The sequence below is a fragment of the Tursiops truncatus genome, chromosome 5 (genome assembly GCF_011762595.2).
Source record: "Tursiops truncatus isolate mTurTru1 chromosome 5, mTurTru1.mat.Y, whole genome shotgun sequence".
Classification (NCBI taxonomy): Eukaryota; Metazoa; Chordata; class Mammalia; order Artiodactyla; family Delphinidae; genus Tursiops; species Tursiops truncatus.
This window is the reverse complement of record NC_047038.1, coordinates 81697000-81721562: the sequence shown is the minus strand read 5'-3', so window position 1 is coordinate 81721562 and position 24563 is coordinate 81697000. Positions and strand designations below refer to the sequence as shown.

The 24563-nt window shown below is 34.5% G+C and overlaps 2 long non-coding RNA genes across 2 annotated transcripts in view; one reads left to right on the top strand and one right to left on the bottom strand.

Annotated features, from left to right (window-relative positions):
• Positions 1-24563, top strand: part of LOC109548826 (uncharacterized) — a 128932-nt gene that overhangs the window by 50051 nt on the left and 54318 nt on the right. The window contains exon 3 of the long non-coding RNA XR_002174965.2: positions 18307-18410. This is a non-coding gene — a long non-coding RNA (uncharacterized lncRNA). The remainder of the gene's footprint in view (positions 1-18306; positions 18411-24563) is intronic.
• Positions 1-24563, bottom strand: part of LOC141278790 (uncharacterized) — an 81242-nt gene that overhangs the window by 12960 nt on the left and 43719 nt on the right. The window contains exon 2 of the long non-coding RNA XR_012332012.1: positions 11580-11678. This is a non-coding gene — a long non-coding RNA (uncharacterized lncRNA). The remainder of the gene's footprint in view (positions 1-11579; positions 11679-24563) is intronic.

Below are 24563 nucleotides of genomic sequence, written 5' to 3'. Positions count from 1 at the left end.
AGCAAACGAAAGTAAAGGTAATGCTTTGGGAGGTTTTGGTGCTTAGCATTATTTTTTTATTGTGATAATATACAAAATATAAAATTTATTATTTTAACCACTTTTTTCTTTTATTGTGTTAAAAACACTTAATACAGGATCTACCCTCTTAACAAATTAAGTACAAAACACTGCTTTGTTACCTCTAGGCATGCTTTTATGCAACAGATCTCTACAACATATTTATCTTGCATAACTGAAACTTTATACCCATTGAATAACAAATTCCCTTTTCCCCTAACTCCAAACAAGCTAACTTTATACCTCAAAGAACTAGAGAAAGAAGAAAAATCAAAGCACAAAGTTAGCAGAAGGAAGAAAATAAATAACAAGCATCAGAAATAAATGCAATAGAAGAAAATAGAAACTCAAGGGAAAAAAATCAACAAAACTAAAAGTTGGGGTTTTTGTTTTTTTGAAAGATCAACTAAACTGACAAACTCTTGGCTATACTAAGAAGAAAAAGACTCCAGTAAATAAAATCATAAGTGGAAGAGGAGACATTACAGTTGACTCCACAGAAATAAAAAGGATCATAAAAAACTACTATGAATAATTATGCACCAACAAATTGGATAACGTATAAGAAATGGATAAATTTATAGAACATACAACCTATTGAGACTGAATCATGATGAGGTAAAACATTTATATGAATAATAAGTGAGTAATTAATAATCTCCCCATGAAGCAAAGTCCAAGATGAGGTGGCTTCACTGGTGAATTCTACTAAAAATTAAAAAAAAAAAAAACGCATTTACACCAAACCCTTTTAAAGTCTTCCTGGAGAAGAAGGAACACTTCTAAACTCATTTCATGAGGCCAGCAGTACCCTGATATCAAAGCCAAACAAAGACACTATAAGAAAAGAACTATACAATACAATATCCCTGGTGAACATAGATGCAAAAGCCCTCAACAAAATGCCAGCAAACCAAATTCAACAGCACCTTAAAAGGACTATACACCATGACCAAGTGGGATTGATCTCTGGGATGCAAGAATAGTTCAACACACAAAACTCAGTTAGTATGATACAGCACATTAAAACAGAATAAAGGATAAAAATCACATCATCTCAATAGATGTAGAAAAAGCTTTGGACAAAATTCAACAATCTTTCATGATAAAAACTCTCAACAAATAAGATATAAAAGGAATGTACTCCAAGACAGTAAGGGCCATGTATGAAAGCCCACATCTAATATCAGACTCAAAGGCAAGCTGAAAGCTTTTCCTCTAAGATCAGGAACAAGACAAGGATGCCAACACTCCCCACTTTTATTTATTTAATACAGTAGTGTAATTTCTAGACAGAGAAATTAGAAAGAAAAAGAAATAAAAGGCATACAAATTGGAACAAAAGAAAACTCTCACTACTTGCAGATGAGACGATACTACGTATAGAAAACCTTAAAGACTCCACCAAAAACTGATAAAATTAATAAATGAATTCAATAAAGTTGCAGGATACAAAATTCTATACATTAATAACAAACTATCAAAAAGAGAAATGAAGAAAACAATTCAATTTACAATAGCATCAAAACGAATAAAATTCTTAGGAATAAATCTAACCAAGGAGTGACACTGTACACAGATAACTACTGGACAGTGATGAAAGAAACTGAAGAAGACACAAACAAGTGGAAAGATATTCCATGCTTATGGATTAGAAGAATTAATATTGTTAAAATGATTACAATACCCAAAGCTATCTACAGTAGCTATCAAAATGCCAATGGCAATTTTCACAGAACTAGAACAAATAATTCTAAAATATGTATGGAACCACAAAAGACCCTGAATAGCCAAAACAATACTGAGAAAAAAGAACAAAGCTGGAGGTATCATACATCCTGATTTCAGACTGTACTACAAAGCTATAGTAATCAAAACAGTATGGTATCAGCATAAAAATAGACACATACATTGAGATTGCTGCAAGATGGTAGAGTAGGAAGACCTGCACTCAACTCCTGTCATGGGCACACCAAAATTACAACTATTTACAGAGCAACTATTGATGAAAAAGACTGAAATCTAATGGAAAAGCAACTAAAGATATAAAGAAGGAATCACAGCAAGACAGATAAGAGAGACTTGTGGTATGGTCAAGATCCATACCCCTGAGTGGTTAACCCACAAATGGGAGAATAATAAAAATTGCAGAGGTTCTCCCCAAGGAGAGGGGGCCTGAGCCCCACATCGGGCTTCCCAGCCCAGTGGTTCTGTGCCAGGAAGACAAGCCCCGAGAACATTTGTCTTTGAAAGCCACCAGGGTATACTTTTGGGAGAGACAGAGGGCTGTGGGAAAATAGAGACTCTGCTCTTAAAGGACACATACAAAATCTCACGGGCTCTGGGACTCAGGACAGAAGCAGTAATTTGAAAGGAGCCTGGGCCAGACCCACCTGCTGATCTTGGAGAGTCTCCTGGAGAGGCAGGAGGCAACCTAAATTCACCTTGGGACAACAGACACTAGCAGCAGCCATTTTGGGGAGCTCCTTCTACCACATGGACACTAGTGCTGGCAAGCACCAATCTGTACTCCTCCCTGTAGCTTATGACCCTTGGGACCCAGCCCTGCTTCTTCCCACAGCCTGTAGGCACTATTACTGGGACACCTCAGGCCAAGTAACTAGCAGGGTGGGGACATAGCCCCACCCACTAGCAGGCAGGCTGACTTAAGAACCTCTGAGCCCAAAGCCACCCTGTACATGGCCCTGTCCACTAGTGGGCACAGGAACCAACCCCACACAACAGGAATGAGACCTGGGACCCCCAAGGCCCAGCAACCAGAGACCCTAGGACACAACTCTGCCTATTACTGGGCAGGCATGAGCTTCAGAACCCACTGTGCACCAGTGTCACCACCACCAGACAGACACTAGCCCCAGGATCACAACAGTGCTGCAGCCTGCCCTGGCAGACCCAGTCCACCTACCAGCAGGCCAACACCAGCCCTGGGTCACAAAGGGCCCCATCCCTGTGCATCAGCTGGCAAAGACAAGCTCTGAGACAACTTGGGCCCCTCAGCCCACCTCTTTGGAATCCAGCCCCACTCACCATCGGGCCAATACAAGCTTTAGGACAAGATACCCTGGAACCTGCATCCAGCTATGTCAGGAACTGGACCCACCCATCAGCAGTCCAGCAGCAGCTTTGAGGTACCTGGGCCCTGCAGGAAGAGAGCCTAGGACCCACCTCTGCCTGCTAGTGGACCAGCACTAACTCCAGGATCCAACTTAATGCTCTGTTGGGCGGGTAGCAGCCCCAGGATCTACTGGACCCCATCCTACCCACCAGCATGCAGACAGCAGCCTCAAGACAACCTCAGCCCAGCAGCCTCCTTTGTTAGGATCCAAACAGCATGTCAGCAGGCCAGCAGCAACCCTACAACCACATGGATTCCATCCCTGACAACCAGCAGGCATACTCTGGGACACCTTGTGCTCCTCAGCCAGAATCCTTGAGATCCAGCTCCACCCACCAGCAGGCTGATACCAGCTTTGGGACATACAGGGATCTACAGCCAGAGACCTGGGGACCTGGCTCTACCCATCAGTGAGCCCATATTAGTCCTTGGACCCCCTAGAGTTCTACAGCCAGCTGCTGCATGACCCAGACCTGCCTACCAGCATCCAACAGCCTACACACAAGGCAGGGACTGGCAACCAAATGGATCTGGGACCAGCCATACCTACAATACCACCTTCAGTAGTCAGCTCTCCACAACAGAAGGACCCACACAGTGCACATAGGAGACACACCTAGAGCACACAACATACAGAGGGGAGGTTGCTGCTGGGATGTATAGGACATCTCCAACAAAAGGATAATATTGCAAGGTCATGAAATGTAACCAGCCTACCAGATACACAAAAAAGGAAACAGCTGATTTGCAAAATGAGGTGACAGAGGAACATGTTCCAATAGAAGGAACAAGATAACACCCCAAAAGAACAACTAAGTGAAGTGGAGATAGGCAATCTACCCAATAAAGAATTCAAGGTAATGATTGTAAAAATGCTCAAAGAACTTGAGAGGAGAATGGATAAACAGAGTGATAGAAAATGCAAAGAAGAACCAGAGATTAAAAATACAATAGCTAAAATGAAAAATACATTAGAAGGAATCAATGGTAGATTAAATGATAAAGAGGAACAGATCAGTGAGCTGGAAGAGAGAGCAGTGGATGTCAGTCACTGAAGCTGAACAGGAAAAAGAAGAACGAATGAAAAGAAATGAGGACAGTTTAAGAGACCTCTGAGACAGCATCAAGTCTACTAACATTCACATTATAGGGGTCCCAGAAGAAGAGACAGTGAGCAAGGGGCAGAGACTATATATGAAGACAAATAGCTGAAAACTTCCCTAACCTGGGAAAGGAAACAGACATCCAGGTCCAGGAAGCAAAGAGAGTCCCAAACAAGATCAACCCAAAGAGGACCACACCAAGACATATTATAATTAAAATGGCAAAAATTAAAGACAGACAATAATAAAAGCAACAAGGGGAAACAATGTTACATACAAGGGAACTCCCATAACTCTACCAGCTGGCTTTTCAGCAGAAACTTTGCAGGTGGGAAGGAAGTAGCACAATATATTTAAAGTGATGAAAGGGGAAAGCCTACAATCAGGAATATACTACCTGGCAAGACTCTCATTCAGATTTGATGGAGAGATCAAAAGTTTTACAGATAAGCAAAAGCTAAAAGAGTTTAGCACTACGAAATGAACTTTACAAGAAACGTTAAAGGGACCTCTCTAAGCAAAAAAGAAAAGGCTACAAATAGGAAGATGAAAATTACAAAAAGAAAAAGCTCATTGGAAAAGACAAACATAAAGTTAGTAAATCAGCCCCATATGAAGCTAGTAGGAAAATTAAGACAAAAGTAGTAAAATCATCTGTATATACAATAAGTAGTTAAGGGATACCAAAAATGAAAACATGTAAAATATGATGTGAAAAACAATAATTGTGGGGGGATTGGAGTAAAAAATACAGAATAGTTAAAATGCATTTGAAACTAAGAGATAAGCAACTTAAAATCATCATGCATAGATAGATAGATAGATAGATTGCTATATTTAAACCTCATAGTAACTACAAACCAAAAAAAATCTATGAGAGATAGATACACAAAAAAGAAAAATCCAAAGATAACAATAAAGATAGTCATCAAATAACAAGGTGAGAGAACAAAGGTAGAAGAAAGGAATAAAAAAGAACTACAAAAACAACCCCCAAACAATTAACAAAATGGCAGTAAATGCAAACCTATCAGTAATTAATTTAATGTATTGGGTTGCCCAAAAGGTTCATTCGTTTTTTTCCGTAAGATGGCTGTAGTAGCACTTAGTTGTCTTTAACTTCATTCAAAGCAATTTTGTTAGATTGTATGTGACAGCTGTGATATCAGTGTGCACTAAAGACTTATGAAAATTGGTGAATTTTTGTGTAGCCATTTTAATATTGAAGGTGGTAGAGAAAAAGCAACATTTTTTGGCATTTTATGCTTTATTATTTCAAGAAAGGTAAAAACGCAACCGAAATGCAAAAAAAAATTTTGTGCAGTATATGGAGAAGGTGCAATGACTGATCGAACATGTCAAAAGTGGTTTGCGAAGTTTTGTGCTGGAGATTTCTCGCTGGATGATGCCCCACGGTCGGTAGACCAGTGGAAGTTGATAGCAATCACATCGAGACATTCATTGAGAACAATCGTTTACCATGCAGGAGATAGCCAACATACTCAAAATATCCAAATCAAGCGTTGAAAATCATTTGCACCAGCTTGGTTATGTTAATCACTCTGATGTCTGGGTTCCACATAAATGAAGAAAACCTTCTTGACCATATTTCTGCATATGATTCTCTACTGAAATGTAATGAAACATTCCATTTTTAAAACAAATTGTGGTGGACGATGAAAAGTGGATACTATACAATAATGTGGAATGCAAGAGATCATGGGGCAAGCAAAATGAAATACCACCAACCACACCAAAGGCTGGTGTTCATCCAAAGAAGGTGATGTAGTGGTGGGATTGGAAGGGAATCCTCTTTTAGGAGCTCCTTCCAGAAAACCAAACGATTAATTCCAACAAGCACGGCTCCCAATTAGACCAACTGAAAGCACTGCTCCCAATTAGACCAACTGAAAGCAGCAGTCAATGAAAAGCATCTGGAATTAGTCAACAGAAAATGCATAATCTTCCATCAGGAAAATGCAAGACCACATGTTTCTTTGATGACGAGGCAAAAACTGTTAAAGCTTGGCTGGGAAGTTCTGATTCATCTGCTATATTCACCAGACATTGCACCTTCGGATTTCCATTTATTTCAGTCTTTACAAAATTCTCTTAATGGAAAAAATTTCAATTCCCTGAAAGACTGTAAAAGGCACCTGGAAGAGTGCTTTGCTCAAAAAGATAAAAAGTTTTGGGAAGATAGAATTATGAAGTTGCCTGGAAAATGGCAGAATGTAGTGGAACGAAAGGGTGAATACATTGTTCAGTAAAGTTCTTGGTGAAAATGAAAAATGTGCCTTTAATTTTACTTAAAAACCAAAGGCACTTTTTGACAAACCCAATAGATGGAATAAATGCTCAAAACAAAAAAAGTTGAGGGACTAAATGGATACACAAACAAACTCCATACGTATGCTGCCTATAAGAAACTCACTTCAGATCTAAAGACACACAGATTGAAAGTGAGGGGTTGGAAATTGTTATTTCATGAAAATGAAAATCAAAAAGAAAGCTGGGTTAGCAATACTCTTATCAGGTAAAATAGACTTTAGAACAAAGACTGTAACTAGAGACAAAGAAGGACATTATATAATGACCATGGGATCCATCCAAGAAGAAATTTGTAACATTTGTAAATATATATGTACCCAACAAAGGAGCACCTAAATAAATAAAGCAAACATTAACAGACATAAAGGGAGAAACTGACAGTAATGCAATAATAGTGGGAGACATTAAATCCCCACTTACTTCAATGGACAGATCATCCAGAGAGAAAATCAATAACCTTCATTGACACATTATATCAGATGGACTTCATTGATATATAGAACATTCCATCCAAAAAGAGCAGAATACACATTTTTCAAATGCACATGGAACATTCTCAAGGGTAGATCACAAGTTAGGTCACAAAGCAAGTCTCAGTAAATTTGAGAAAATTCATATCAAGCAACTTTTCCAACCACAATGCTATGAGAGTAGAAATCAACTACAAGGAAAAAAACTGCAAAAATTACTAACATGTGGAGGCTAAACAATATGCTCCTAAACAACCATGGATCATTGCAGAAGTCAAAGAGGAAATTTTTAAAAATACCTGGATGTCAATGAAAGTGAAAACAAAACCTTCCACAATATATGGAACACAGCAAAATCAGTTCTAAGAGGGAAGTTTATAGTGATACAAGCCTGCCTCAGGAAGTAAGAAAAATCTCCAAGAAACAAACTAACCTTACACCTAACAGAACAAGAAAAGGAAGAACAAACATAATGAAAAATTAGTAGAAGTAAAGAAATAATAATAGAAAAGGCCAATGAAAATAAAAGCTGGTTCTTTGAAAAGATAAACAAAATTGATAAATCTTTAGCCAGAGTCATCAGGAAAAAGAGAAGGCCCAAATCAATAAAATCAGAAATTAAAAAGAAGTTGCATCTGAATCCACAGAAATACAAAGGTTCACAAGAGGTAACTATGAACAACTATATTCCAATAAATTGGACAACTTAGAAGAAATGGAAAATCTCCTGACTGAACCAGGAAGAAATAGAAAATGTGAACAGACCAATTACCAGCAATGAAATTGAATCAGTAATAAAAATCTCCCCAACAAACAGAAGTCTAGGACCAGATAGCTTCACAGGTGAATTCTATCAAATGTTTAGAGAAGAATTAACACCTATCCTTCTCAAACTATTCCAAAAATTTGAAAAGGAAGGAATGCTTCTGAAACCATTCCACAAGCCAGCATCACCCTAATACCAAAACCAGGTAATGATATCACACAAAAAAAGAAAATTATAGGCCAATATCACTGATGAACATAGGTGCAAAAAATCCTCAACAAAATATTATCAAACCAAATCCAATAATACATTAAGGGTCATACATTTTGATCAAGTGTAATTTAACCCAGGGTGCAAACATGGTTCAATATCTGCAAATCAGTCAGTGTGATTCAGCACGTTAACAAATTGAAGATTAAAAATAATGTCATCTCAATGAATGCAGAAAAAGCTTTTGACAAAATTCAACATCCATTTATGATAAAACGTCTTTATAAAGTGGGTATAGAGGGAACATATCCCAACATAATAAAGGACATATATGATAAGCCCACAGCTAACATCATACTCAACAGTGAAAATCTGAAAGAATTTTCTCTAAGATTAAGAACAAGACAAGGATGCTCACTCTCACTACCTTTATTCAACACAGTATTGGAAGTCCTAGCCACAGCAATCAGAGAAGAAATAAAAGAAATCCAAAGCGGAAAGGAAGAAATAAAACTATCACTGTTAGCAGATGACATGATACTATACACAGAAAATCCTAAAGATGCTACCAGAAAACTACTAGAGCTCATCAATGAATTCAGAAAAGTTGCAGGATACAAAATTAATACATAGAAATATGTTGCATTTCTATACACTAACAGTGAAAGGTCAGAAAGAGAAGTTATGGAAACAAAATCCTATTTACCATTGCATCAAAAAGAATAAAATACCCGGGAATAAACTTACCTCAGGAGGCAAAAGACCTGTATGCCGAAAACTGTAAGATGCTGATGAAAGAAATTGAAGATGGAAAGATATACCACGTTCTTGGATTGGAAAAATCAATATTGTCAAAATGACTTTACTCTCCTAGGCAATCTGTAGGTTCGATGCAATCCTTATGAAAATACCCATGACATTTTTCACAGAACTAGAACAACTAACTTAAAAATTTGTATTAAAATATAAAAGACCCTAAATAACCAAAATAATCTTGAGAAAGAACAGAGCTGGAAATATCATGCTCCCTGACTTCAGATGGTACTACAAAGCTACAGTCATCAAAACAGTATGGTGCTGGCACAAAACACACAGATCAATGTAACAGAACAGAAAGCCCAGAAATACACCCACACACTTATGGTCAATTAATCTATGACAACTGAAGGAAGTATATACAATGGGGAAAAATACAGTCTCTTCAATAATTGGTGCTGGGGAAAATAGACAGCTACATGCAAAAGAATGAAATTATAACATTTTCTTACAATGTATACAAAAATAAATTCAAAATATATTAAAGACCTAAATATAAGACTGGAAACAAAATTCCTAGAAGAAAACATAGGTAGAACACACTTTGACATAGATTGTAGTAGTATTTTTTTGTATCTGTCTTCTAAGGTACAAAAGCACAGTAAAGGAAACCACTGACAAAATTTAAAAACAACCTACTGAATGGGAGAAAATATTGGCAAATGTATAATTGATAATGGGTTAATTTCCAAAGTATATAACCAGATCATACAACTCAATATCAAAAACATAAACAACTTGAATGGGCAGAATACTTGAATTAAGATTTTTCCAAAGAAGACATGCAGGTGGCCAACAGGCACATGAAAAGATGCTCAACATCATTAATCATCATGCAAATCAGAACCACCTTGAGCTATCACTTCACATCTGTCAGAACGGCTATCATCAAAAAGACCACAAATAACCAATGTTGTCAAGGATATGGAGAAAAGGGAATCCTTTGTACACTGTTGGTGGGGATGTAAACTGGTGCAGCCACTGTGGAAAACATTATGGAGGTTCCTCAAAAAAATTAAAGGACTACCAAATGATCTAGCAATTCCACTCCTGGTTATGTATCCAAAGAAAATGAAAACACTAATTCAAAAAAATTTATGTACCTTGATGTTCACAGCAGTATTTTTCACAATAGCCAAGATATGGAAGCAAAGTGTCCATTAATAGATAAATGGATAAAGAAGATGTAGTATATGTATACAATGGAATAGTACTCAGACATAATAAAGAAACAAATTTTGCAATTTGCAACATCATGGATAGACCTGAAGGAGGGTATGATGCTTAGTTAAATAAGAGAAAGATAAATACTATATACTATCACTTTTATGTGGAATCTAAAAAATAAAACAAATGTATATAGTAAAACAGAAACAGACTCACAGATATAAAGAACAAACTAGTGGTTACCAATGGGCAGAGTGAAGTGAGGAGGGGCAAGAGAGGGTTAGGGGACTAAGAGGTACAAACTCCTATGTACAATATAAATAAGCTACAAGGAAATATTGTACAGCAGAGAGAATATAGCCACTGTTGTATAATAACTATAAATGGAGTATAATCTATAAAAATTTTGAATCACTATGTTGTATATCTGAAATTAATATATTTTAAATCAACTATACCTCAATAAATAAATAAATTTAAAAATGTTTTTAAAGAATACTTATGATTCTATTTCTGTAAAATTTTATAGTGACAGAAGGCAAATGATTGGTTATCTGTGGGTGGAATTGTGTTGGTATGGGAAGGAGGGAGAAATTACGATGTGGCTGAAGAACTTCTGGGGTGATGGATATTCTAATTATCTTAATTATGGTGATGGTTTCACAGGTATACACATATGTCAAAACTTATCCAACTATGTATCTTTAAAATTTACAGTTTGTTATTTGTCATTTACACCTCAGTAAATCTGGGGATAAAAAGATCAGAGGAACAGAACAGAGAGCCCAGAAATAAACCCACCCATCTATTGTCAATATATGACAAAGACAGCAAGAACATATAGTAGGGAAAGGACATTCTCTTCACAATAAGTGCTATTTGGACAACTAGATATCTACATGCAAAACAATAAAACTGAATTACTGTTTTAAACCATACATCAAAATTAATTCAAAATGGATTAAAGATTGGAACGTGTAAGACCTGAAATCATAAAACTCCTAAAAGAATACCTAGGTGGTAAGCTCCTTAACATCAGTCTTAATATTTTTTTCTTTTTGGATCTAACTCCAAAGACAAGGGAACAAAAGAATTTTTTTTTAAAATGGGACCACATCGAAATAAAAAGCTTCTACTCTGCAAAGGAAACCACCAACAAAATGGGTTTTCCTTGAATAGTGTTTCTTAGATTTGCAAAATCTCTAAATTATTTAATGTGTATTCAGGGCATGAAATACAGGTCATTTTCTCCCAAATTTTGTGTTATAATTTTTGTATTAAAATATGTTCTATTTATTAACAGTAATAAATATTATTTTATATCACTTAAAGGAATACAGTTGTTGTAATGATAGATATTTTCACCCATGTGTCAAATACTTCATCTATGTCTAGTAGTCCGGTTTGGATTATTCTTTCTCTTTTATTTATTCATGTCTACTGATATCTTAATCAATTTGGGCTGCTGTAAAAAATAACAAACTTGATTGCTTATCAGCAATAGAAATTTTTTCACTCACTGTTCTGAAGGCTAAAAGTCCAAAATCATGATGCCAGCATAGTCGAATTCTGGTGAGAGCCCTCTTCCAGGTTGCAGACTGCTGACTTCTCCTTGTGTCCTAACATGTGGGAAAAAGGGAGAGAGAACTCTCTAGGGTCCCTTTTTACAAGAGCATTAGTCCCATTTATGAGGGCTTCACCCTCATGACCTTAAAACCTCCCAACTACCCCACTTGCTAATACTATCACATTCATCATATGAATTTTGAGGAGACACATGTAGTCTACAGCAACTGACATTTTTGATAGTCGATCTCAAGTTTTAAATACTATATGTAGACAACTCTCAACTTTACATTGTACATCTCTTCTCTGAACTAGAAGCACATAGATTCAAATGCTTCTTTGACATCTACATTTTGATATTGGATACGCTTCTCAAAATTATTATGTTTATAAAGAAATACCTAATCTTTGCAACACTACCTTCAGTTCAGGTTCTACTACTGTTTTGCCCATGTCAGCAAAAAACCCATTTTTCCAAATTTTCAGGACCAAATTTGTAAGTCATTCTTCAGGCCTTTTATTATTTCTCCCTTAATTCCAATCAGCCAAGGAAATGTGTTGGCACTTCTTTCACAGTATCAGAGAATTTGACTGCTTTTCACCACCTTCACCACTAGCATCTTGATTCAAATTCCTATCATCTCTCACAATTATTATTATAATCCGTAGTTATCTCGCAATTCCACCCTTTAGTTTCCACGATTTATTCTTACTAAGGGCTGATAATAAATAATAATAGATTTATATAGGAGTGATATAATGGAGGCCATCCTAAGTCAGATTAGGGTTTTAAATATTATTTGGTCAATGAGAAGTTTTATGAGACTTATGATCTATAAAGTTTTAAAGAGACCATTTTGATTATCATGGAGGGAATGAATTTTGGATAAGCAAATGTGAAAAGGAATCCATGGCTATTGTCATTATTAGGTGAATCATGATTGCGTCTTGAACTGTATTGGTAAAAAAATCAATAGAATTGAATGGATTATAATTTGAAAAGAAGACAAGATTTATGGATGCCTTATTCATGTGGCATAAGGAAATGGGTATAATCAAGGGTTGATCAAATGGTGAGTGAACGATGATAATTTTAAAGTTTGAAGACTAGGAGAAAAATAGGTATAGCAACAGTGAATAAAGAATTCAGATTTGGAAATATTAATTTTAGAATCCTATAAATAAAACAAGGAGGTATGTCAATCAGGCTGTTTGTATCTCATGAGAGTGGTCAATTCTGATGTTGTAAATTTACATCAATAAAGTTATAACTAGATCTTAGAGTTTAGATGGCACCCAACAATTATTACCCATTTTTCCTTCCAGAGCACTAAATAAATTTAGAAATAATACTGAAAAGTTTCCCTTCAATATTGTCATTAATATTCTAAATTTCTTTTGCATAAATTGTGATGGTCATATTAAAATAACATTTAAGATGTTAAGAGAAATGTCATAAAACTTTTTTCACCAGTTTTACTTCTTATTCTAGGTACTAAATAACCAAGTCTTCTTTCTTTTTTGCTCTTGTCTTTGATAAAAGTTAAAAGCCAAAATTTTTATTTAAAAACAAAAGTTATTTGAAAATCAAAAAAATATGATTAAAATCAGATAAATATTTTTAAATGTCCAGTTCGAATTGGTAGTCTCACTGAATTCACACTGAAAAAGCTTTTAGCAGTTAACTCATTTTTAAAAAGTCACAATTTGTGTTCATTTAATTTGGATTTGGATACATTTAGTGTAATAAAGATTTTTGAAAGCTTGGTGGAAGGTTATTGAAATACTTAGCTTGTTAAATAATGAAGACATTTAATCATCTTGACATAGGAACATCTGACAGTTAAAAAATATTTCAACATTTTAAAATACTTGGGGATACATGGCGAAACAGTAATTTAAAAATTTAAATCCTTCAAACCATAAACAAATAGTAGTATCTCAATTTGCATGTAATAAAATACATGCTTGTAATCAGGCCTGTCAAAACCTGGTTATACTGATAAGGACAAATAAACATTTGAAAATATTGAGAAATTATGTCAGTATATACAAACACATTTTAAAATTTTCTATGTTATTTCCGTATAATTTTTTAATAAAAAGTAAATCTGAATAACTAATTTCAAATTCAGTATTGCTTTGTGATATGAATTTCTGTAATGTTTTATGAGCAATGTAGATTTTGAAAAATGTGCTTCTAGTTGAGTAAAAGGTTTTTATAATGCCAGTGATTTCCTCAGTGAGAGTGACTATTTCATGCCTTAGAGATTATTATAAAGCTTGAGAGCAAAGCATTTCAAAATGCACAGGTGCTAATGCATTTCTTGGAATTACATCCAAACACCAGATAAATTTTAGCATTCTTGGGATCAATAATTGGAAATTGAGTTTCTGTTCTTTATCACACTTTGCTGAGGAAATCTAGAAACATAACAAATGTATTTATATTGTCAATACGATATATGACATTTTGATATAAATGAAAAAATTCATTGTGATAGTAGTAGATTAAATAATAGCATTTTACTACCTAAATAACAATGATGAAATTTCACATTAAAGCATTATATTTAAATCGAAGGTGAGTTAACAATACTATAGTTACTTGCACTGTCATGAGTTCCTGACATTTACATTGATACTAAATTTTTATTCTTACAGTGTTGAAGTCAAAAACATCAAAAACTCAATAGCTGTGAAAAAAATTAAAAACTTAGATTAAAAAAAATCTACCATTTATTTGTTAAAAAATATTAAATGTGCCTTTTTTGTCCTACTCACAAGCTAGGAAACAAAATGCCATATCAAGTCTAACACTGTTTTATAATCACACCGTATTCTGTTAAGCTTCTCACTGCCATCACAATTTGGCACTATTAGCTGTCCATATGTTACAGACTATTATTAACTATATTTGATGTAGGAAAAAAACATAATAGAATGCCGGCTTAAAAGAGAACAAGAGCCATGACCTAAATAGAAAGTTTCAACAATTATCACGCTTACTGTCGTTTAAGTAATGCATTTTAAATTTAGGTTTAAGGCAAGTTTCATTCAGTCTGCTTTCCTTCTCCCTTTGTCACATATTAAATGGAAAATTGTTCCCCAATTGTCTAGAGTCTCAGGACTTCTTCAGTGCATCTTCAATCAGCTGCAATTTATTATTGTATTTGTTCTCTAAGAATGTCTATTTATTGATTGAAAAGTTAAAGAACAGACAATGCTTATACTATATGTATGCCCTCCTTGGATATCTCCTTGGTAACAGGTAATTTATCTTCTTCCTCTTCATGCACTCTGTACCATCTAGTACAATGCCTTGGACATAATATTATTTAACATATATATATATAAATATTGAATAGTCTCAAATAATTTCTGGGTGCCTACTGTGGCCATATATTGTACCAGGGCTTAATGTAATTCAGATATTGTGTTAGTTGCAGTGGCTCACTTTCCCTTACATTATTTAGTAAAATGAGAAATTCAAACTTATCCTGTCTGTTGAGGCAGATTTATAGTTGTTTTGACCTTTAGTAGTTAGATTCTTAACACCATGGGCAAAAATATTAAGTATTGTTTAATAAATTGCCAATTCATTATGATGTTCTTTTTATAGTTAAGAGAGGCAAATTTTTAATTTCCTATTTTAAACAGTAATGCAATAAAATGATAAGCTTTATTTTTTAACAATGGTGTATCACCTTTTGTAACACCGGATGTATTTCATTTCATGTCTGACACTTTTGCATGATATACATGTACAGATAAATAGATTGAGTAATGCCTTTTTTGTTCTTAATAATTTGAAAATATTAATGTCATAATTTTATAAAGTTAAATATCTTTTAAATTAAATCGATGTGTTTTAACTTGTTAAACTATATGTTTGATAGACTTTATACTTCTTTCTCTGGTGAGGTTAAATTAAAGACTTCAAGGTAATAGAAAGTTCTCTTAATACTCTCCAGTTTCTAGCTCAAAACTAATAAAACCACCGTGTCAGTAGAATATCTGCCCAAGATAGGATGTGGGGAACAGCAGTGCTTTCTCTCGCTACATGCTGTGGTAGTTCTGTTTAGGGAGTTCTGCCTAAGCAAAGCGTTAAGTCTAAGCATTGTTGAAAATTTATCACATTTAATTCTTTCAATAACTATGTTTAACTATTACTGGTTTTAGAGTGGAGGAAAAGAAATTCCCTAAATTGCCCAGACATGTGGCTAGCTTTTGCTAGAGCTAGATTTGAAAGTCAATCAATCAGTCATATTTCCCAAGAGAAGTGTCTTCAAGAAAATAGTTTTATTCAATCCCTTCCTTAGGCCATACTCTAAGTTGAATTGGAAAATCCTGCAGGTAAGCACAGTGTTTAATCTTTTAGTTTGTTTTATTGTTTAGCTTAGGTGGCTGGTTGTTCTAATAAAGAGCTAGGCAAGAGCACATGGAGAATTTTCCACACAGAAATACACCACCTCCACTTGCCTTGTGCTGTACTTAAAATTGCCACATTTATTGTTGTTCTAGTTATGTTTTCTTAGATTCTGTGTATCTATTAATCACCAGGCCAAACTATCAGCCAAAGTATTTACCTCTCTCCTGTAAGTCAGCTTGCCTGGAACTGGCCTTTCCTGTGAGGATCCAAGGCTATGCCCCCACCCACCTTCTTATCTCATTCTCACACACCAAGTCAATGTTTCCCCTGTCCTAAATCATTCCAGGGTCAGGTACCAGGTGCTAGAGACCACCCCTGTAGCCCAGAAATGGCTAGAATTACTCAAACTAGCCAGTCTTACACTGTATACCCTGCCCTGACTTGCCTTCCTACAGAAACCCCAATTAAGGCCCTGGCTCAGGCTTTCCCCTCACTCAAGTCTTCTACCTCCTGACTCCTGGTGTTTCCCATGTGAGCCTGTGTGCCCCTTCTATAGGAAAATGTAAATAATATATTCTTTCAATGACATTGGCCTCTCTATCAGCACTCAGTGATAGCTTTATAAATTAAGAATAAATGTCACATGAGTTCATAACATCTGTGGCACAGAATAGACGTCCCATTAGTTCATAACATCTATGGCACTACTAGTCCTTTACATCATTTGCACATGTCTTTATTAGAATAAGGAACAGAGCATGGATCTTACTTATAAAAGTATCTATTAACTTCCACCCTTCACCCCAGATAAGGTAGACTACTGAAGGATATTAAGAATGTGGACACCTGGATTGGTAGACATTTATTAACTTACTATTGTTTAACATCATTTATGAGAGTAGTAAATGTCTCTCCACTTCTAACAATACATTCTGATTGGGACAAATTATATTTATCTCAGTTGGAAGAAAAAGGATTCTACCTGAAATCAGTCCCTGGAAGTATTTTTTAAATTTATAAATGGGAAATAGTATATTTTAATTTTTTTAAATGTAATAATATTTATCTGTGACAAAGTTAAAAAAGCAAGCTTTTTTTCCCACTAATAATCATTGAGCATGGATTGGGTTACAGCATGAATGAATAAGCAATAGTCATAATACGCTCATGTAGTTGAATAATTTTCTACCTAATTGCACATTAGATACACTAAGATCAATGGGGCTACTCTAAAAAATAATTCTGTACTTTTGATAAGTGAAAACAAACATGCTTAGAGATAAATAATGATTCCTAAGCTTATGCTTTTGTTAATTCCCCTGTAAATATAGTTAAAACAAGCAACAATATCAAAAACAAGCTACAAAATCTATTGCAATTAGTGCTTTTTAAATGTCATTTTTAGTTTGATTACCCTCATGGGATCAAGAGATGAATCAAAATCTCCTTGGAACAGTTGGATATGTGAATATTATGTTTATATTCAGCATATTTTGAGAGATATTTTAAGATAAGAATATTACTACACTAAATTACTTAAATGCAGCTTAATGTGAACTAATTTTCTAGAAGTTGTGCTAAGGTGAATCTATGCCAAGCTACTTTTATATTTAGTAGCTTTTGGGACACTGGCATCTAACTTCCCAGTAGACCGTCTTCTGGACTGAAAATGTTGCAGTAATTTTTCTTTTCCTAGTACAAAACAGAATTACTGAACAGTGGTTTCCAAACAGCAGGAAGGTTTAATTAAATTAAAGCACTGAGTCAAGAAAACAAGCATCATGCTATTAGCATCAAGAGAACAGGGTTTCTGAATGTTGGTTTAAAAATGAAATCTTGCCCCCAGATTCTGGGAATGGAAGTCAGAATATCTTAATAAATTCATATAAAATTATTCAAGGCAAAATATAATAAGGCAGTGATAAACTTTACAGCAATTATAATTTTATTCAAATGGTGGCTGATGTACAAAATAGAGCAAAATCATTTTTTTCTATTACTACTCTTTTTAACTTGACCTCATGTTTTTATATTTACTTGGTAGGAATAAAAATTTTTCTACATTTTTCATATATGATCAAAGTGAACAGATAAGAGCTAAAAATACTTTTCTCTAGCTTAATATGCTATGTCATCTCTGATATCTCTCATTCTTAATGAAGAATTTTTGAAATGTGAATTTTTAATAATACATTTGTATGAATTTTGTGTAATACAACTATATTTTACCATCTCCTTCAAAATTAAATAAAATTCCGCAAATTAAAATACATAGTTAACCTAAAATGTACTTTATTCTTAAATTGTAGGTGTCATTTTAATCACTGTTTTAATGAGAAGATTGAGAACTGACCTAACCTTGGTTTTCTGAATGATGATCCTGATCTCTATCAGTTTTGTTCCTCATGACAAGGTAAATTCACAGCATAAACAAACAGCAGCTACACATGTAGTACATAAAGAAATATTGACTACCATAACTTTTTTTCATTGTTGTCAGTAACTAAGTTAAGACGAGGGATACACAATGTTAAAATCGATTTTATTCAGGCCATTGTACATTCAGCTCAGCATGGTTTTTTAATTTTATAAACAGTAGGATAATGAGGTAAAACAGGACCATGAAATTTCTAGCAGTTTTTGTTTTTTTCTTTCCCTTTGGCCATTCAGGTTCAAATTTTAATGCTCTTAAAAGTCAAAGCTAGATGGAAATTCTGGAATTCCCAAGTAACCATGATTCATGTATGTGTCCTACATATACAGTGAATGCCCAAGCATTTATACTTTTAAGAAACATAATAACATTGAGAAATAACAAAAAACAATTATAAAGGAGAAATGGACTGTGTACTTTTTCCAAATGTTTAAACAAGCTGGACTTATACACTAGAGTAAATTTTAAAATGTAATTCTGAGTCATAGATATTTACTTTAAGAATATTTTTCAGATCTCTATGAAGATAGTAATCTAGGACTATCAAGCCTCTTTGAGCATGGTATCTAAAAAGTTGAGCATTCCCTAGCTATAGATGCAGTATTTCACTTACCCAGTTAACATGCTTCTAACCTCCTGCTCTTATTCATATCATTTTGTATATAAGTCTTTTAGAATATCAGCCATAATGAGTGCATAAATTTTTCCCTAGCTTTTAACCATAAACTCCTATCTGGTCTTCAAATTTCAACACCAATTGAATTTTCACTGTGAAATATATATAATATATGATTCTCACATTATGATATTTTTGTTAGGTATATAACTATTACACACTGGTCTACATATTCTTTGAAAGTGAACATGTCTTTCAACTCTATTATAGAATAGTGTTGGCAAAGAAATAAAACATGAATCACAAATGTGATCCAAATATATAATTTTACATTTTAAAGAAATCACATTAAATAAGGTCCAAAAAAAGTTAATTTTAATGATACATTTTGCTTAACTCAATGTTATCATTTCAATGTGTAATCAGTATAAAATATTAGCAAAATATTTTACATTTTTTCCTAACTGTAATCTATTGAAAAGTATTGAAAATCTGGTGTTTATTTTACTCATACAGAATGTGTCAATTCCACTGGCCCCATTCAAAGCTCTTTAATTGCCTCATATGCCTAGTAAACACGCTATTGTGCAATGTAGATCAGAATGATATTTGAACATGGCAGATACTTGTTAAATTGATGGATGTGTGTGTACACATATATATTAAAATAAGACGTTAGAAAACATGACAGTGATATAGTAAACAGTCAAATTAATAGTTGTTAAAGGGAAATATATTAGGAAAAGAAATAACATATCTATTCTGTATATCTAGCTATAGAATCATAAGTAAAAAGACATGAAAGGAAATGAACCAAATTTTAAGAAGGGAGAACAAAATGATTCAATTATAAAGTATTTCACTTCTTATAGCACAATGTTTAATATGCAATTCACTTAAAGATGACTTTCATCTTTATATAAAAATGTATGTAAAATTTTTGGTGGTGGACATTATTTATATTCATAGCAGAAAAATGAAACAATATATGTTACAAAGCAAAGATGGCCAAAGTTTGCATTTTATCCAGTTAATTATTTTAGCCCTCTAAATTTTTTAAGGAAAAATTAATGTCAGTGATTAGAAAGTCATTCAAGCTATCCTGAGTTTATTACAAGAAGATGTACTTCACAGGTTCAAGGAAACACTGAACCAGTGAGCAATTGTAGAAACAAAGACACTTCGAGTTCCCATCCAGGGAATCTTAACAGCCTCGACCACCACTCATAGGGCAGTTTGTTTTCTGTTTGTCAATAAATTGGCTCAGTCTGCCAGTGTTCCAGTTTAAAATACTTAGAAGATACAATCTGATTGAAGACTGGATCTGCTCATTCAATCATTATGACTAGGAGAGTAAGGTTAGTCACATCATACGTAAAACTAGCCCTTTCAGTTGGTCACATGATTGTCGTGTAAATACTCTCAGGAGAAATAAAGCAATAGAATGGTATCTGTTGTAAACCTATCATATATTACAATATTATCTTCATTATATAACTGCCATCATGTAATTTGTTATATTTCTTCCCTTTCTTTCTCACTGACATACATTTGAAAAGAAACATGCCTTATTTTAATAAATAATTTAAGTTTCTCTTTAAATTTACAATACAATAAAATCTTACTCAGGAAACAAAAAAAAATCACAAATAAAAACCTAACCTTACACCTAAAGCAACTAGAGAAAGAAGAACAAATAAAACCCAAAGTTAGTAGAAGGAAAGAAATTATAAAGATCAGAGCAGAAATAAATGAAATAGAAATGCAGAAAACAAGAGAAAAGATCAATGAAACTAAAAGCTGCTTCTTTGAAAAGGTAAACAAAATTAATGAAGCTTTAGCCAGACTAATCAAGAAAAGAAGGGAGACAGCTCAAATCAATAAAACTAGAAAGGAAAAAGGAGAAGTTTTACAACTGACACCACAGAAATACAAGCAACAATATGCCAATAAAATGGACAACTTACAAGAAATAGACAAATTCTTAGAAGGGTACAATCTCCCAAGACTGAACCAGGAAGAAATAGAAAATATGAACAGACCAGTCACAAGCACTGAAATTGAAACTGGTTAAAAAACTCCCAACAAACAGAAATCCAGGATCTGATGGCTTCGCAGGCAAATTCTATCAAACATTTAGAGAATAGCTAACACCTATCTTTCTGAAACTGTTCCAAAAAACTGCAGAGGAAGGAACACTCCCAAACTTATTCTGTGAGGCCACCATCACTCGCACACCAAAACCAAACATACCACACACACACACACACACACACACACACACACACACACACACACTACAGGCCAATATCACTGAGGAACATAGAGGCAAAAATCCTCAAAAAAATACTAGCAATCCAAATCTAACAATACATTAAAAGGATCATACACCAAGATCGAGTCATAATTATCTCAGGGATGCAAGGATTTTTCAATATTCACAAAGCAAACAGTATGATACATCACATCAACAAATTGAATAGTAAAAACCATATGATCACCTCAATAGATGCAGAAAAAGCTTTTGACAAAATTCAACACCAATTTATGAAAAAAAACCAACTCTTCAGAAAGTGGACATACATGGAACATACCTGAAAATAATAAAGGCCATATATGGCAGATCTACAGGTAACATCATACTCACTGGTGAAAAGCTGAAAAGAATTTTCTCTAAGATCAGGAACAAGACAAGGATATCCACTCTTGCCACTTTGATTCAACGTAGTTTTGGAAGTCCTAGCCTTGGAAGTCAGAGAAGAAAAAGAAATAAAAGGAATCCAAATTGGAAAAGAAGAAGTAAAACTGTCACTGTTTGCAGATGACATACTATACATAGAAAATCCTAAAGATGCTACCAGAAAACAACTAGAGCTCATCAATGAATTTGGTAAAGTTGCAGGATACAAAATTAATACACAGAAATCTCTTGCATTTCTATACACTAACAAAAGATCAGAAAGAGAAATTATGGAAACAATCCCATTCACCATTGCATCAAAAAGAATAAAATAGAAATAAACCTATAAATAAACCTACCTAAGGAGACAAAAGACCTGTACTCTGACAACTATAAGGTGCTGATGAAAGAAATCGAAGACGACACAAACAGATGGAGAGATATACCATGTTCTTGGATTGGAAGAATCAATATTGTGAAAATGACTATACTACCCAAGGCAATCTACAGATTCAGTGCAATCCCTATCAAATTACCAATGGCATTTTTCACAGAACTAGAACAAAAAATCTTAAAATTTGGGGCTTCCCTGGTGGCGCAGTGGTTGAGAGTCCGCCTGCCGATGCAGGGGACACGGGTTCGTGCCCCGGTCTGGGAAGATCCCACATGCCGCAGAGCGGCTGGGCCCGTGGGCCATGGTCGCTGAGCCTGCGCATCCGGAGCCTGTGCTCCGCAACAGGAGAGGCCACAACAGTGAGAGGCCCGCGTACAGCAAAAAAAAAAAAAAAAAAAAAAAATCAAAATTTGTATGGAGACACAGAAATCCCCATATGGCCAAAGCAATCTTGAGAAAGAAAAATGGAGCTAGAGGAATCAGGCCCCCTGACTTCAGACAATACCACAAAGCTACAGTCATCAAAACACTGTACCAGCATAAAAACAGAAATAAAGGTCAATGGAACAGGAAAGAAAGCTGAGAAGGAAAGCCATGCACTTATGGTCAATTAATCAGTGGCAAAGGAGGCAAGACAGTCTCTTCAATAAATGGTTCTGGGAAAACTGGACAACTATATATTAAAAAAATGAAATTGGAACATTCTTTAACACCATACACAAAAATAAACTGAAAATGGTTTAAAGACCTAAATATAAGGCCGGATGCTATAAAACTCTTAGAGGAAAACATAGGCAGAACACTCTTTGACATAAAACACAGCTAGATCTTTTTTGAGCCATCTCCCAGAGTAATGGAAATAAAAGCAAAACTAAACAAATGGAACCTAATTAAACTCAACAGCTTTTGCACAGCACAGGAAACCATAAACAAAATGAAAAGACAACCCACAGAATGCGAGAAAATATCTGCAAATGATGCAACTGGCAAAGGATTAGTCTCCAAAATTTACAAACAGCTCATGCAACTCAATATCATAAAAACAAACAACCAGATCAAAAAATGGGCAGAAGATCTAAATAGACATTTCTCCAAAGAAAGCATGCAGATTTCCAAGAGGCACATGAAAAGATGTTCAACATCACTAAATATTAGAGAAATGCAAATCAAAACTACAGTGAGTTGTCACCTCACACCTGCCAGAATGGCCATCATTAAAAAATCTAAAAACAGTAAGTGCTGGAGAGGGTGTAAAGAAAAGGGAACCCTCTTACACTGTTGGTGAGAATGTAAATTGGTACAACCACTATGGAGAACAGTATGGAGGTTCCTTAAATAACTGAATATAGAGCTAGAGCTACTGTATAATCCAGCAATCCCACTCCTGGGCATATATCTGGAGAAAAACATTGTCTGAAAGAATACATGCACCCCAGTGTTCGTTGCAGCACTGTTTATAACAGCCAAGACATGGAAGCAACCTAAATGGATAAAGAAGATGTAGTACAACGAATACAATACAATGAAATATAACTCATTCAAAAGAATGAAATAATGCCATTTGCAGCAACATGGATGGACCTGGAGTTTATCATTCTAAAGTGAAGTAAGTCATACAGAGAAAGACAAAATATCATATGATATCACTTATATGCCAGATCTTTTAAAAAATGATACAAATGAACTTATTTACAAAACAGACTCACAGACTTAGAGAACAAACTTATGGTTACCAGGCCTGAAGGACGACGGGGAGGGATAGATTGGGAGTTTGGAAGTGACATGTACATGCTACTATATTTAAAACAGATAACAAACAAAGACCTACAGTATAGCAGAGGGAACTCTGGTCAATATTCTGTAATAACCAAAAAAAAAAAAAAGAAACATGGCCTATTTTAATAAATAATTTTTTGTTTATACATCAAGCAACACTTCTTTATTATTTTGCTAAATTGGCACATTTTAACATATTATTAATGAAGTTTCAAGCATTGTGTTGTCTGTCAAGATAGTACAGAGAAAAAGGGTAGGTTTATTCCTGATGTATTCCTGAAAAGTAATGTGATGTTACCTCAAAAAATATTCCTAAGAGTCCTTACAAACTCTCTCAATATAAAGTGCTCTCAAAATTAGTGCATTTAAAACAACCAAGTTCTATTTGGGGATGGTTTAATAGTTCAGATCTCAGTCATTTCTAGCATTAATTGCTTATGCAAAACACCTTTGGAATTGATTTTATTTAAAAAAGTGCTCAATTATAACACAAGTTCAATAGCTATTCATAATAATATGAATATGAAATTGAAGGAATTGAATTTTATTACACATCATTCCTGAAAGCAATAAAAATATGCTTAAAGTACAGTCAAACACCACCAGAACAAGTGGAAATGTGTCTGCCAGAATTTTATGCAAACGTCTACTTGTGAGATTAAACCC